The sequence below is a fragment of the Triticum urartu genome, chromosome 4A, assembly GCF_056163025.1.
Source record: "Triticum urartu cultivar PI428250 chromosome 4A, HENAU_Tu73, whole genome shotgun sequence".
Lineage (NCBI taxonomy): Eukaryota > Viridiplantae > Streptophyta > Magnoliopsida > Poales > Poaceae > Triticum > Triticum urartu.
Genome location: NC_141876.1, coordinates 94,175,076 through 94,188,378, shown reverse-complemented (window position 1 = coordinate 94,188,378; position 13,303 = coordinate 94,175,076).

Here is a 13,303-nt window from a genome sequence, read left to right as displayed (position 1 = left end):
GCAGATTGTCAACTTGTTTGCAATTTTGCCGATGATGTTGTAGTTGATCCGTGCATGCTATGCTATTGTTCTTGCCATTTCTAGCTTGCATTTTGTGTGTTATTAATGGGTGTGTGCTTAGTTTGTCATGACTTGCTCCGTAGTGAGTGTATCGAGCTCGTAAACATGCCTACTTGAGTTATGTTTCAGCATGGGCCAGTTTTCACTAAGTCTGTGATCTGATTATGTTTTTGCTATGTTCACATGCTTGCAATTGTATTTTCTGATCCCTTTTGGCTCAAGGTCACTTAGGGACTTTTGTTAAGCTCTTTGAGTAGCTCCATGCCATGCTTTACTTTGCCATGTTCAGGTCCTGTAGCATGTGGTTTTGTTGCTCCGAAGAGTGCTACCTGATCTGAAATTCCAGACAAGTGTTAATTTCACTAAGTCTGATATCTGTTTGCCATATGCATTTTTGCCATGCTTGTTTGAACCTGTTAATGGATGAATTGGCCGTAGCTCAGTGCTAGACTTTTGTTAAGCATCTGAATGCATCCCTGCCATGTATTTTGTTGTCATGTTTGGGTGCAGTAGCATGTTCATCTCGTTGCATTTAGATGGCTACTTGCTGTAAATCGCAGACCGGTGTCATATTTGAATCGCTTGCCATTTCCAAACCGTAGCTCCGATTCCGGCGTTCTTTATATCATTTTCAAGCGATTTCATCTCATATTTCCAGTGGCACACTTGGATTTCCAAGTTGAGGCCAGGTTCTTGCATTTCCTGTCATATCTTGCATATGCATCCCGCATCGCATCCCGCATAGCATATCATCATTGCATCATATTGCTTGATCCTTGCACGTGGTTGATTGTATCCTTGTTGCTTGTTTGTCTTGTTTGGGTAGAGCCGGGAGACGAGTTCTCTAACAAGGAGCCCGTTGAGTTTGCTTTCGAGGATCCAGTCAACTCTGACAACTGTGCACGCAAGACGATCATACCCTCGAAATCACTACTATCTTTGATATGCTAGTTTGCTCGCTCTTTTGCTATGCCAATGCTACGATGCCTACCACTTGCTTTCAAGCCTCCCAAATTGCCATGTCAAACCTCTAACCCACCATGTCCTACCAAACCGTTGATTGGCTATGTTACCGCTTTGCTCAGCCCCTCTTATAGCGTTGCTAGTTACAGGTGAAGATTGGAGGCCGTTCCTTGTTGGAACATTTATTTACTTGTTGGGTTATCATTATATTGCCATGTTATCTTAATGCATCTATATACTTGGTAAAGGGTGGAAGACTCAGCCTCTCGCCTAGTGTTTTGTTCCACTCTTGCCGCCCTAGTTTCCGTCATATCGGTGTTATGTTCCCGGATTTTGCATTCCTTACGCGGTTGGGTTATAATGGGAACCCCTTGATAGTTCGCCTTGATTAAAGCTTTTCCAGCAATGCCCAACCTTGGTTTTACCATTCGCCACCTAGCCTCTTTTTCCCTTGGGTTTCCGGAGCCCGAGGGTCATCTTATTTTAACCCCTCCCCCCCCCCCCCCGGGCCAGTGCTCCTCTGAGTGTTGGTCCGACCGAGTAGACTGCGGGGCCACCTCGGGGCAACTTGAGGGTTGGTTTTACTCGTAGGATGTCTCATCTGAGTGTGCCCTGAGAATGAGATATGTGCAGCTCCTATCGGGATTTGTCGGCACATTCGGGCGGTGTTGCTGGTCTTGTTTTAACCTGTCGAAGTGTCTTGAGTAACCGAGATACCGAGTCTGATCGGAACGTCTTGGGAGGAGGTCTATTCCTTCGTTGACCGTGGGAGCTTGTCATGGGCTAAGTTGGGACTCCCCTGCAGGGATTTGAACTTTCGAAAGCCGTGCCCGCGGTTATGGGCAAATGGGAATTTGTTAATGTCCGGTTGTAGATAACTTGAACCTTAACTTAATTAAAATGAACCAACTGAGTGTGTTACCGTGATGGCCTCTTCTCGGCGGAGTCCGGGAAGTGGACACGGTGTTGGAGTAATGTTTGCGTAGGTTGCTCTCTAGTTTCTCGCTCGCACTTTGCCTCCTCTTCTCGCTCTCTTTTGCGAACAGGATAGCCACCATATTTTGCTAGTCGCTTGCTGCAGCTCCACATATATTTACCTTGCCATACCTATAAGCTTAAATAGTCTTGATCGCGAGGGTGCGAGATTGCTGAGTCCCTGTGGCTCACAGATTACTATCACACCAGATGCATGGCCTGATGATTCCGCTCCTGGAGACGCGCTTGAGCTCAAGTGGGAGTTCGACGAGGACTCTCAACGTTACTATGTCTCCTTTCCTGATGATCAGTAGTGGTGCCCAGTTGGGGGTGATCGGGACCGTGTCGCATGTTGGGTTCTCTTTTATTTTGGCGTCGTAGTCGGGCCATGAGTGTTTGGATGATGTAATGTTATTTATGTACTTGATTGACGTGGCGAGTGTAAGCCAACTATGTTATCTCCCCTTTATTATTTATATTACATGGGATGTTGTGAAGATTGCCTAACTTGCGACATATGCCTTCAATGCGATTATGTCTCTAAGTCATGCCTCGACACATGGGAGCTATAGTCGCATCGAGGGTGTTACACCACACCCCTCCCGATCAACAGGAGTTATGTGTTTGTCCAGGAGTTATGTGTAAGTAATGTTATTCATGGCAATTACTTTGCTTCGTCCCATACATCCTACCTCCATGATGGTTATAATATAGCAAATTTTCCCATTTTTGTCTATAGAGAAGGATCGATTTGGAAACTCAGGATGATGTAACCTGTGCTAATACCTCTGCTATCTTCAAGAATGCTTGGTGGCAGTAACGGAATTACCTGAAGAAAACGTACTTCACCGGCAAAGAAACTCAACAAATTCCCTTACGTTCTCCTGAGACACATTTACTGGACGATGACTGGGAACACCTTGTTCTGTACTGGTCCCGAACCAAGAATATGGTAAGGTCTATGAGCTCATTTTCTATTTTTAAGTATTATATTTCTGCGTCTTACTGTACTCTGTTCATGTAGAACAAGTGCCTAAACCTGAAGAACAAATGTTCTAATTTAAGATTCCATTGCTATCATAGTTCAAAAAAGCGCTAGGCGTTAATTGTGTGTTTTGCCACCGCCTTGCGCTTTACTGACCAAAGCGCATGCTTATGCGCAGTTATGCATAGATTATGTGTATTAATGCGCAATGCGTTTTGCCAACGCCTGGAGCCTAGGCACGCTTAAGCGCTCGCTTAGGCGCGCCTTTTTAACTATGATTGCTTTGCTCTTGTATCACTGTATTTACTCATACAAACTTATTTTTAAATTGAAGGATCCAATCGAAACTCCAATGGCACAACAGGTATGTTCACGCATGTTTCTTTAACAGGTTTTCTTTTATCAATAGCTCTGTTGATTTCAATTTCAATTGTGTATACAGTTGACTTTCATATCATGCACATTACTAGCATCACAACAGAGCCAATAGTGTTGTTGTACATGTAGACCCGTGGTACCCATTTGAAATCTTGTTGTGTCGTGTAGTTTCACACGCTTTGTATTCTTTCACTGCTGCTTTGTCTTGAACTGATATGATTTGAACCATGTCTCTATTTTGATTTGGCAAGACAATGCAGTGACCATAGGACATAGATATATGTTTGTTTGATGCTTTTATTATGTACTAGTACTTGGCAATAGAAGACTTGGTAGTTTAATCATGTCCACCTTACTAATGAACTGGTTCACCGAAATGAGTTTCATATACTAGTACATGCTAAGCTTGTTATGTGTCTGCTTGTTTCTTCTTTTAGAATGCTGACACAATATTGGGGAAGAGTGCCTTATTAAGCAATGGTAAAGGAAGTAATGCAGATAAGGTTCAGGATAGTGACACATCCTTGTTGGTCTCCAACAAAGCTGATAAAACAGCTAAGGAAGACTATCTTGAAGACAACGAGACAACCCCAAAGTCCTGTCTTGGTTTAGTGTTCGAGTTACTGGCCACTACCGCTTGCACAAGCTATTCAAACTCACTATCTGAATCAGTTCGGTTTCTTGATTCTCAACTACAAGCTGAAAGACATCGATCAGCTGTGCTGCGACAAGAAGCGGAAGGACTGCGGAAGTCCCTGGAGCATTCAGATGCATACTTTCTGGTGCAACAACAAGCGTTGGACGATTTTAGCGCCAAACAGGACAAAGCTAATCAGCTTGCTAAGCTTATTGCCAGCATGGTGGATACCCAGGATAACGTTTCTTGAGCTCTTCTGAACTTGTTTCAGTTATGCTCTTGTTTTGCTGCCGCGTTTATTTGCACTGGTGGCCAATTTTGACGGCCAGTGTATGTAATGTGCTGCTTTGTTCCCTATATTTGCACTGGTGGCGAACTTTGATGCCCAGTGGATGTAATATGTGTAATAGCGGTAATAGGCTAGCGTTAATTGCTTGCTTATTTATTTCCTTATTGTCTTGTTTAGTTGTTTGCTTGTAGTCACTGCAGTTCTTTTTCTGTTTTTTTCTAATGGCCACAATAGCCTATTTTTGGTAACTAGGCCAAAATAATCATGGCAACACACGGACTGTTGTAACCATGGGCCTCCTGCAGGCCGTATGATCCATGGGCCTTCGTCCGGCCGTAGGATCCATCGGCCTTCTATACGGGCCTTAGGGTCCATGGGCCTTCTACGGGCCGTAGGGTCCATGGGCCTTCTATAGGCCGTACGATCCATGGGCCTTCTACGGGCTGTACTATCCATGGGCCTCATATGGGCCGTAGGATCCATGGGCCTTCTACGGGGCGTATCATCATTTCGCCAATCATGGGCCGTACTATTCGTGGACCATAACGGGTCGTTAATAGGTCGTATTTGATAACTCTATGAAAACATCCCGACGGGTTTTTTTGACATGAAAACGGCCCAACGTATTAACGGTTCGCAAACGGGCCGACTGTAACGACGGGCTGAATTTGGCCCACAAGCAGAAAATGACAGTAATGGGTTGTATGTGACTGAATGCTGCAAATGAGCCCAAGAATCAATGGGCCCTGAGAAGGCCGAAAGATAACTTGGGCTGGAAACGACCCAATGGAATAACGGCCCGTTAATGGGTATAAAGTGATACACTGTTCATTACGGGCCAGTTTCACCACGGGCTGTTAATGGGCCAAGAATTACAAAGGTCCTCATATGGGCCGAAAGAAGTCATGGGCCACACATGGGCCGGAAGTTAAAACGGGCTGAATCATATTAGATGGCCCAGATGACGCTACTGGGCCTAATTCGGATAGGACGTAACGGGCCCTGGGTTAGCGGGCTGTAAATGGGCTATATGCGAACAGGCTGTTAATAGGCTTTCCGTGGGCCGGCCCACCACCTTTTGACCAAGTCAAACGGGCCGGCCTTTTCACAGGAATGGGCCTCTATTGGGTCGTGCCACGTGTCGCCGTATCATAGGCGCCTTCGGTCCAATGAGCGGATGAAATCTGTCCCAATGGTGAGCCGACATGTGTTTCCTCCAGCCAATGATGATTTTACACGTGGAAAATCCCCATTGGTCGGGGCTGTTAACGGGTTATCGGATCCAAAACCCGACCCGATAGCTTAACGGTGTTCCGTTACGGTGGATGCCACGTGTCGGTCACCCTTGACGAAAGCACTTCTGTGACGCGTGATTTATCATCATGGAAGTGGACACTTCCATGATGATAATTTTGGTAATGTCATGGAACACTTCTACGACAGCACAGGTATGACTATCTTGATTCTGTCATAAAATCGTCATGGATGTACATGCATGACAAAAAACGCGACCTACTGTGACAAACACGTATCATCACGGAAGTGTATTTTTTTGTAGTGTAAGTAATATGATTAATTGAACTTAAATTTATCATGAACTTAGTCTTGGTAGTATTAGCATATCTATGTTGTAGATCAATAGCTCACGTTTAGCTCCCCTGTTTTATTTTTGATATGTTCCTAGAGAAAACTAAGTTGAAAGATGTTAGTAGCAATTATGCGAATTGGATCCATGATCTGAGGTTTATCCTCATTGCTGCACAGAAGAATTATGTCCTTGATGCACCGCTAGGTGAAAAACATATTGCAGGAGCAGATGCAGATGTTATGAACGTTTGGCTAGCTCAATATGATGACTACTTGATAGTTTAGTGCACCATGCTTAAACGGCTTAGAATCGGAACTTCAAAGACGTTTTGAACGGCATGGACCATATGAGATGTTCCAGGAGTTGAAGTTAATATTTTAAGAAAATACCCGAGTTGAGAGATATGAAGTCTCCAACAAGTTCTATAGCTAAAAGATGGAGGAGAATAGCTTAAGCAGTGAGCATGTGCTCAGATTGTCTGGGTACTACAATCGCTTGAATCAAGTGGGAGTTAATCTTCCAGATAAAATAGTGATTGACAGAATTCTCTAGTCACCATCACCAAGTTAGTAGAACTTCGTGATGAACTATAATATGCAAGGGATAACGGAAACGATTCCCAAGCTCTTCGTGATGCTGAAATCGACGAAGGTAGAAATCAAGAAAAGCATCAAGTGTTGATGGTAAACAAAACCACTAGTTTCAAGTAAAGGGACAAAGGGAAGAAATAGGAACTTCAAGAAGAACGGCAAGCAAGTTGCTGCTCAAGTGAAAAAACCCAAGTCTGGACATAAGCCTGAAACTGAGTGCTTCTACTGCAATGGGACTGGTCACTGGAAGCGGAACTACCCCAAGTAATTGGAGGATAAGAAGGATGGCAAAGTGAACATAGGTATATTTGATATACATGTTATTGATTTGTACTTTACTAGTGTTTATAGCAACCCCTCAGTATTTGATACTAGTTCAGTTGCTAAGAATAGTAACTCGAAACGGGAGTTGCAGAATGAACAGAGACTAGTTAAGGGTGAAGTGGCGATGTGTATTGGAAATGGTTCCAAGATTGATATGATCATTATTGCACACTCCCTACACTTTCTGGATTAGTGTTAAGCCTAAAATAAATGTATTTAGTGTTTGCCTTGAGCATGAATATGATTGGATCATGTTTATTGCAATACGATTATTCATGTAAGTTAGAGAATAATTGTTGTTCTGTTTACATGAATAAAACCTTCTATGGTCATACACCCAATGAAAATGGTTTGTTGGATCTCGATCGTGGTGATACACATTTTCATAATATTGAAGCCAAAAGATGCAAAGTTAATAATGATAGTGCAACTTATTTGTGGCACTGCCGTTTAGGTCATATTGGTGTAAAGCGCATGAAGAAAATCCATGTTGATGGGCTTTTGGAATCACTTGATTATGAATCAGTTGATGCTTGCGAACCATGCCTCATGGGCAAGATGACTAAGACTCCGTTCTCCGGAACAATGGAGCGAGCAACAGATTTGTTGGAAACCATACATACTGATGTATGTGGTCCGATGAATATTGAAGCTCGCGGCAGGTATCATTAATTTCTGGTCTTCATAGATGATTTGAGCAGATATGAGTATATCTACTTGATGAAACACAAGTCTGAAACATTTGAAAAGTTTAAAGAATTTCAGAGTGAAGTGGAGAATCATCGTAACAAAATTAAAAGTTTCTACGATATGATCGCAGAAGTAAAATATTTGAGCTATGAGTTTGGCCTTCAGTTAAAACAATGTGAAATAGTTTCACTACTCACGCCACCTGGAACACCACAGTGTAATGGTGTGTCCGAACGTCGTAACCGTACTTTATTAGATATGGTGCGATCTATGATGTCTCTTACCGATTTACCACTATCGTTTTGGGGTTATGCATTAGAGACAGCTACATTCACATTAAATAGGGCACCATCTAAATCCGTTGAGACGACACCGTATGAACTATGGTTTGGCAAGAAACCTAAGTTGTCGTTTCTTAAAGTTTGAGGTTGCAATGCTTATGTGAAAAAGTTTCAACCTGATAAGCTCAAACCCAAATCGGAGAAGTGCATCTTCATAGGATACCCAAAAAAATGTTGGGTACACCTTCTATCACAGATCCGAAGGCAAGATATTCATTGCTGAGAATGGATCCTTTCTAGAGAAGGAGTTTCTCTCAAAAGAAGTGAGTGGGAGGAAAGTAGAACTTGATGAGGTAATTGTACCTGCTCCCTTATTGGAAAGTAGTTCATCACAGAAATCTATTCCTGTGACTACTACACCAATTAGTGAGGAAGCTAATAATGATGATCATGTAACTTCAGATCAAGTTACTACCGAACCTCTTAGGTAAACTAGAGTGAGATCCCCACCAGAGTGGTACGGTAATCCTGTTCTGGAGGTCATGTTACTTGACCATGACGAACCTGCGAACTATGAGGAAGCGATGATGAGCCCAGATTCCACGAAATGGCTTGAGGCCATCAAAACTGAGATGAGATCCATGTATGAGAACAGAGTATGGACTTTGATTGACTTGCCCAATGATCGGCGAGCCATTGAGATTAAATGGATCTTTAAGAGGAAGACGGACGCTGATAGTAGTGTTACTATCTACAAAGCTAGAATTGTCGCAAAAATCTTTTCGACAAGTTCAAGGTGTTGACTACGATGAGAGTTTCTCACTCATATCTATGCTTAAGTCTGTCCGGATCACGTTAGCAATTGCCGCATTTTATGAAATCTGGCAAATGGATAAACAAAACTGCATTCCTTAATGGATTTATTAAAGAAGAGTTGTATATGATGCAACCAGAAGGTTTTGTCAATCCTAAAGGTGCTAACAAAATATGCAAGCTCCAGCGATCCATCTATGGACTGGTGCAAGCATCTCGGAGTTGGAATATACGCTTTGATAAGTTGATCAAAGCATATAGTTTTATACAGACTTGCGGTGAAGCCTGTATTTACAAGAAAGTGAGTGGGAGCACTACAACATTTCTGATAAGTATATGTGAATGACATATTGTCGATCGGAGATAATGTAGAATTATTCTGCAAAGCATAAAGGAATGTTGGAAAGGAGTTTTTCAAAGAAAGACCTCGGTGAAGCTGCTTACATATTGAGCATCAAGATCTATAGAGATAGATCAAGACGCTTGATAAGTTTTTCAATGAGTACATACCTTGACAAGATTTTGAAGTAGTTCAAAATGGAACAGTCAAAGAAAGAGTTCTTGCCTGTGTTACAAGGTGTGAAACTGAGTAAGACTCAAAGCCCGACCATGGCAGCAGATAGAAAGAGAATGAAAGTCATTCCCTATGCCTTGGCCATAGGTTCTATAAAATATGACATGCTGTGTACCAGATCTATTGTATACCCTACACTGATTTTGGCAAGGGAGTACAATAGTGATCTAGGAGTAGATCACTGGACAGCGGTCAAAATTATCCTTAGTGAAATAAGGATATGTTTCTCAATTATGGAAGTGACAAAAAGGTTCGTCATAAATGGTTACGTCGATGCAAATTTTGACACTGATCCAGATGACTCTAAGTCTCAATCTGGATACTATTGAAAGTGGAAGCAATTAGCTAGAGTAGCTCCGTGCAGAGCATTGTTGACGTAGAAATTTGCTACATACATACGGATCTGAATGTTGCAAACCCGTTGACTAAACTTCTCTCACAAGCAAAACATGATCACACATTAGTACTCTTTGGGTGTCAATCACATAGCGATGTGAACTAGATTATTGACTCTAGTAAACCCTTTGGGTGTTGGTCATATGACGATGTGAACTATGGGTGTTAATCACATGGCGATGTGAACTATTGATGTTAAATCACATGGCGATGTGATCTAGATTATTAACTCTAGTGCAAGTGGTAGACTGAAGAAAATATGCCCTAGAGGCAATAATAAAGTTATTATTTATTTCCTTATTTCATGATAAATGTTTATTATTCATGCTAGAATTGTATTAACCGGAAACATAATACATGTGTGAATACATAGACAAATAGAGTGTCACTAGTATGCCTCTACTTGACTAGCTCATTAATCAAAGATGGTTATGTTTCCTAGCCATAGACAAAGAGTAGTCATTTGATTAACGGGATCACATCATTAGGAGAATGATGTGATTGACTTGACCCATTCCGTTATCTTAGCACTTGATCGTTTAGTTTATTGCTATTGCTTTCTTCATGACTTATACATATTCCTATGACTATGAGATTATGCAACTCCCGTTTACTGGAGGAACACTTTGTGTGCCACCAAATGTCACAACGTAACTGGGTGATTATAAAGGTGCTCTACAGGTGTCTCCGAAGGTACTTGTTGGGTTGGCGTATTTCGAGATTAGTATTTGTCACTCCGATTGTCGGAGAGGTATCTCTGGGCCCACTCGGTAATGCACATCACTATAAGCCTTGCAAGCATTGCAACTAATGAGTTAGTTGTGGGATGATGTATTATGGAACGAGTAAAGAGACTTGCCGGTAACGAGATTGAACTAGGTATTGAGATACCGACGACCGAATCTCGGGCAAGTAACATACCGATGACAAAGGGAACAACGCATGTTGTTATGCGGTTCAATCGATAAAGATCTTCGTAGAATATGTAGGAGCCAATATGGGCATCCAGGTCCCGCTATTGGTTATTTACTAGAGAGGTGTCTCGGTCATGTCTACATAGTTCTTGAACCCGTAGGGTCCGCACGCTTAACGTTCGTTGACGATATAGTACTATGAGTTATGTATGTTGGTGACCGAATGTTGTTCGGAGTTCTGGATAAGATCACGGACATGACGAGGAACTCCGGAATGGTCCAGAGATAAAGATTGATATATGGGATAATAGTGTTTGGACTCCGGAAGGGGTTCTGGATGTTTCCCAAAATGTTTGGGTACGAGAACACTTTATTTGGGCCAAAGGGGAAAGCCCACAAGGTTTTTGGAAAACGCAAAAGGAAGTTTTGCGGAGCCGAGGGGCCAGACGCCAGGATCCCTGGCGTCTGGGTCCAGACGCCGGGAACCCTGGCGTCTGGCCCTGGAGTCCGAGAAGGACTCTTGCCTTTCGGGTGAAACCGACTTTGTGGAGGCTTTTACTCCAAGTTTCGACCCCAAGGCTCAACATATAAATAGAGGGGTAGGGCTAGCACCCAAGGGACATGAAGAAACACCAAGCCGTGTGCCGGCAACCCCGTCCCCTCTAGTTTATCCTCCGTCATAGTTTTCGTAGTGCTTAGGCAAAGCCCTGCGGAGATTGTTCTTCACCAACACCGTCACCACGCCGTCGTGCTGTCGGAACTCATCTACTACTTCGCTCCTCTTGCTGGATCGAGAAGGCGAGGACGTCACCGAGCCGAACGTGTGCATAACTCGGAGGTGTCGTGCTTTCGGTACTTGGATTGGTCGGATCGTGAAGACATACGACTACATCAACCGCGTTGATATAACGCTTCCGCGAACGGTCTACGAGGGTACGTAGACAACACTCTCCCCTCTCATTGCTATGCATCACCATGATCCTGCGTGTGCGTAGGATTTTTTTTTTGAAATTACTACGTTCCCCAACAATTAATCATCGAATCGGACATTTCACTAAATATATATGTAACCCATTTATCAGTAGGTTAACTAGGGCCATATTTAATATATCTGAGGCAACATAGCAACATGCATCGTACTGAATGACTAAATATGCAATCCCATGCTACATAGCAACAAGGAAGAGTGTTAGCTTAATGTTCGTATTACCTTAATGTTCTAATGATGTCTAAATATACATGTAATAAAATCTTATATAATAGGATAGAGGGAATGTTGTACTACATCATTTTGCAATTGTTGTTTAGCTTCTAATGTTAACTTGGTGCTTTTAGGTACACATGTCATTGCCAAAGATCCACACTTCGACCCTTTCTGCGTATGGGGCAATTTGATATTCATGAACCAACATCAAGTGAGGAAACTGATAAAGATTGTTATTAAAATGGGTCAAAAGATGCCAATCGAACTATTTGTTTACACTTTATGCAAGACAACAGTGAAATGTAGGATGGTAAGTAAGAACCATGTAGCCTTCTTTTTACTGCCCGTAATGAGTTGTGTTACATGACAATGTCTGGATCTTTTTTCCTTTGAAGTGGATCCAGAAGCAGTTTACTCAAGATTACCTCTCAAACTACATGATTGGTGGCCGACCATCACAAGGGGTTGGACTAGAGTCGTGTGTGCCTTCTGCATCCAGGAGAGCATAATAGGGCCATTCCGCTTCACCTTGTTCAGCAACCAGAATGTCTGTCGCCTCTTTCTTTATCATCTGTAATAGTACAAGTATAGAACCCTGGTTCATCATTTTTTATTTGTTGCTTATGTAATTCTTGAACATATGTACCTGTGAATTGAATAATGCATTGGTTGTTTGAACCTGATGGATATGAATAAAGCTATAGCCTACTTTCAAGTTTAAATTAGGTACAATTTTAAATAGCAGCAATTTTAGGGCAAAAATTACGGTGTGCAGGTCATTACGGTGCACACGGTTAATAAAAGCACAACGTGTGCGATATACATCATAATCCGACATGGCTCACAGAGAAAACTAAAGCGTTTTTGATGTCAGACACTATCACATACGGTGCGGGAAAACTAAATGTGTATGATTGTCTACCTATCGTACACGGTTTATAATCATGAACTGTTTGTGATGTGCCAAGCATCGTAAACGTATAGCCAGTTTGGTACGTGCCTGGAAAACTCCCGTGCCTGGAATCTGCCTGGTTTTAGGTAAAACCACAAAACTCCGACTGCGATGGCAATGCGAGCACAAATGAGTAGCAAGGATGAAGCGTTTGGGATATTCGAGATATTGGAAACGGTTATATAGGGACAACTGTATGCACCAAGGCCCCTTATCCCCGACAGTTTCTGGGTCGTGTGGGAAGGACCCCCCCTATCGCCCACACTCACTTGGCGACGGTTCCAAATGCCGTCGCGGAAAGGGGTTAAAAACCGTTTGTATAGCACCGACGTGTACCAGTGAAAGAATCACTCCAAATTTTCTATTAGAGAACATAGGACAAAAACATGCATCAACCCCTATGCATAGATTACCCCAATGTCACCTCGGGAATCTGCGAGTTGAGTGCCAAAACATACATCAAGTGAATCAATAGAACATCCCATTGTCACCACAGATATCCCATCGCAAGACATACATCAAGTGTTCTCAAATTCAATACTCAATCCAACATAACGAAACCTCAAAGAGCAAGACTCAATTCATCACAAGAAGGTAGAGGGGGAGAAACATCATATGATTCAACTATAGTAACAAAGCTTGCGGTACATCAAGATCGTGCAAAATCAAGAATACGGGAGAGAGAGAGAG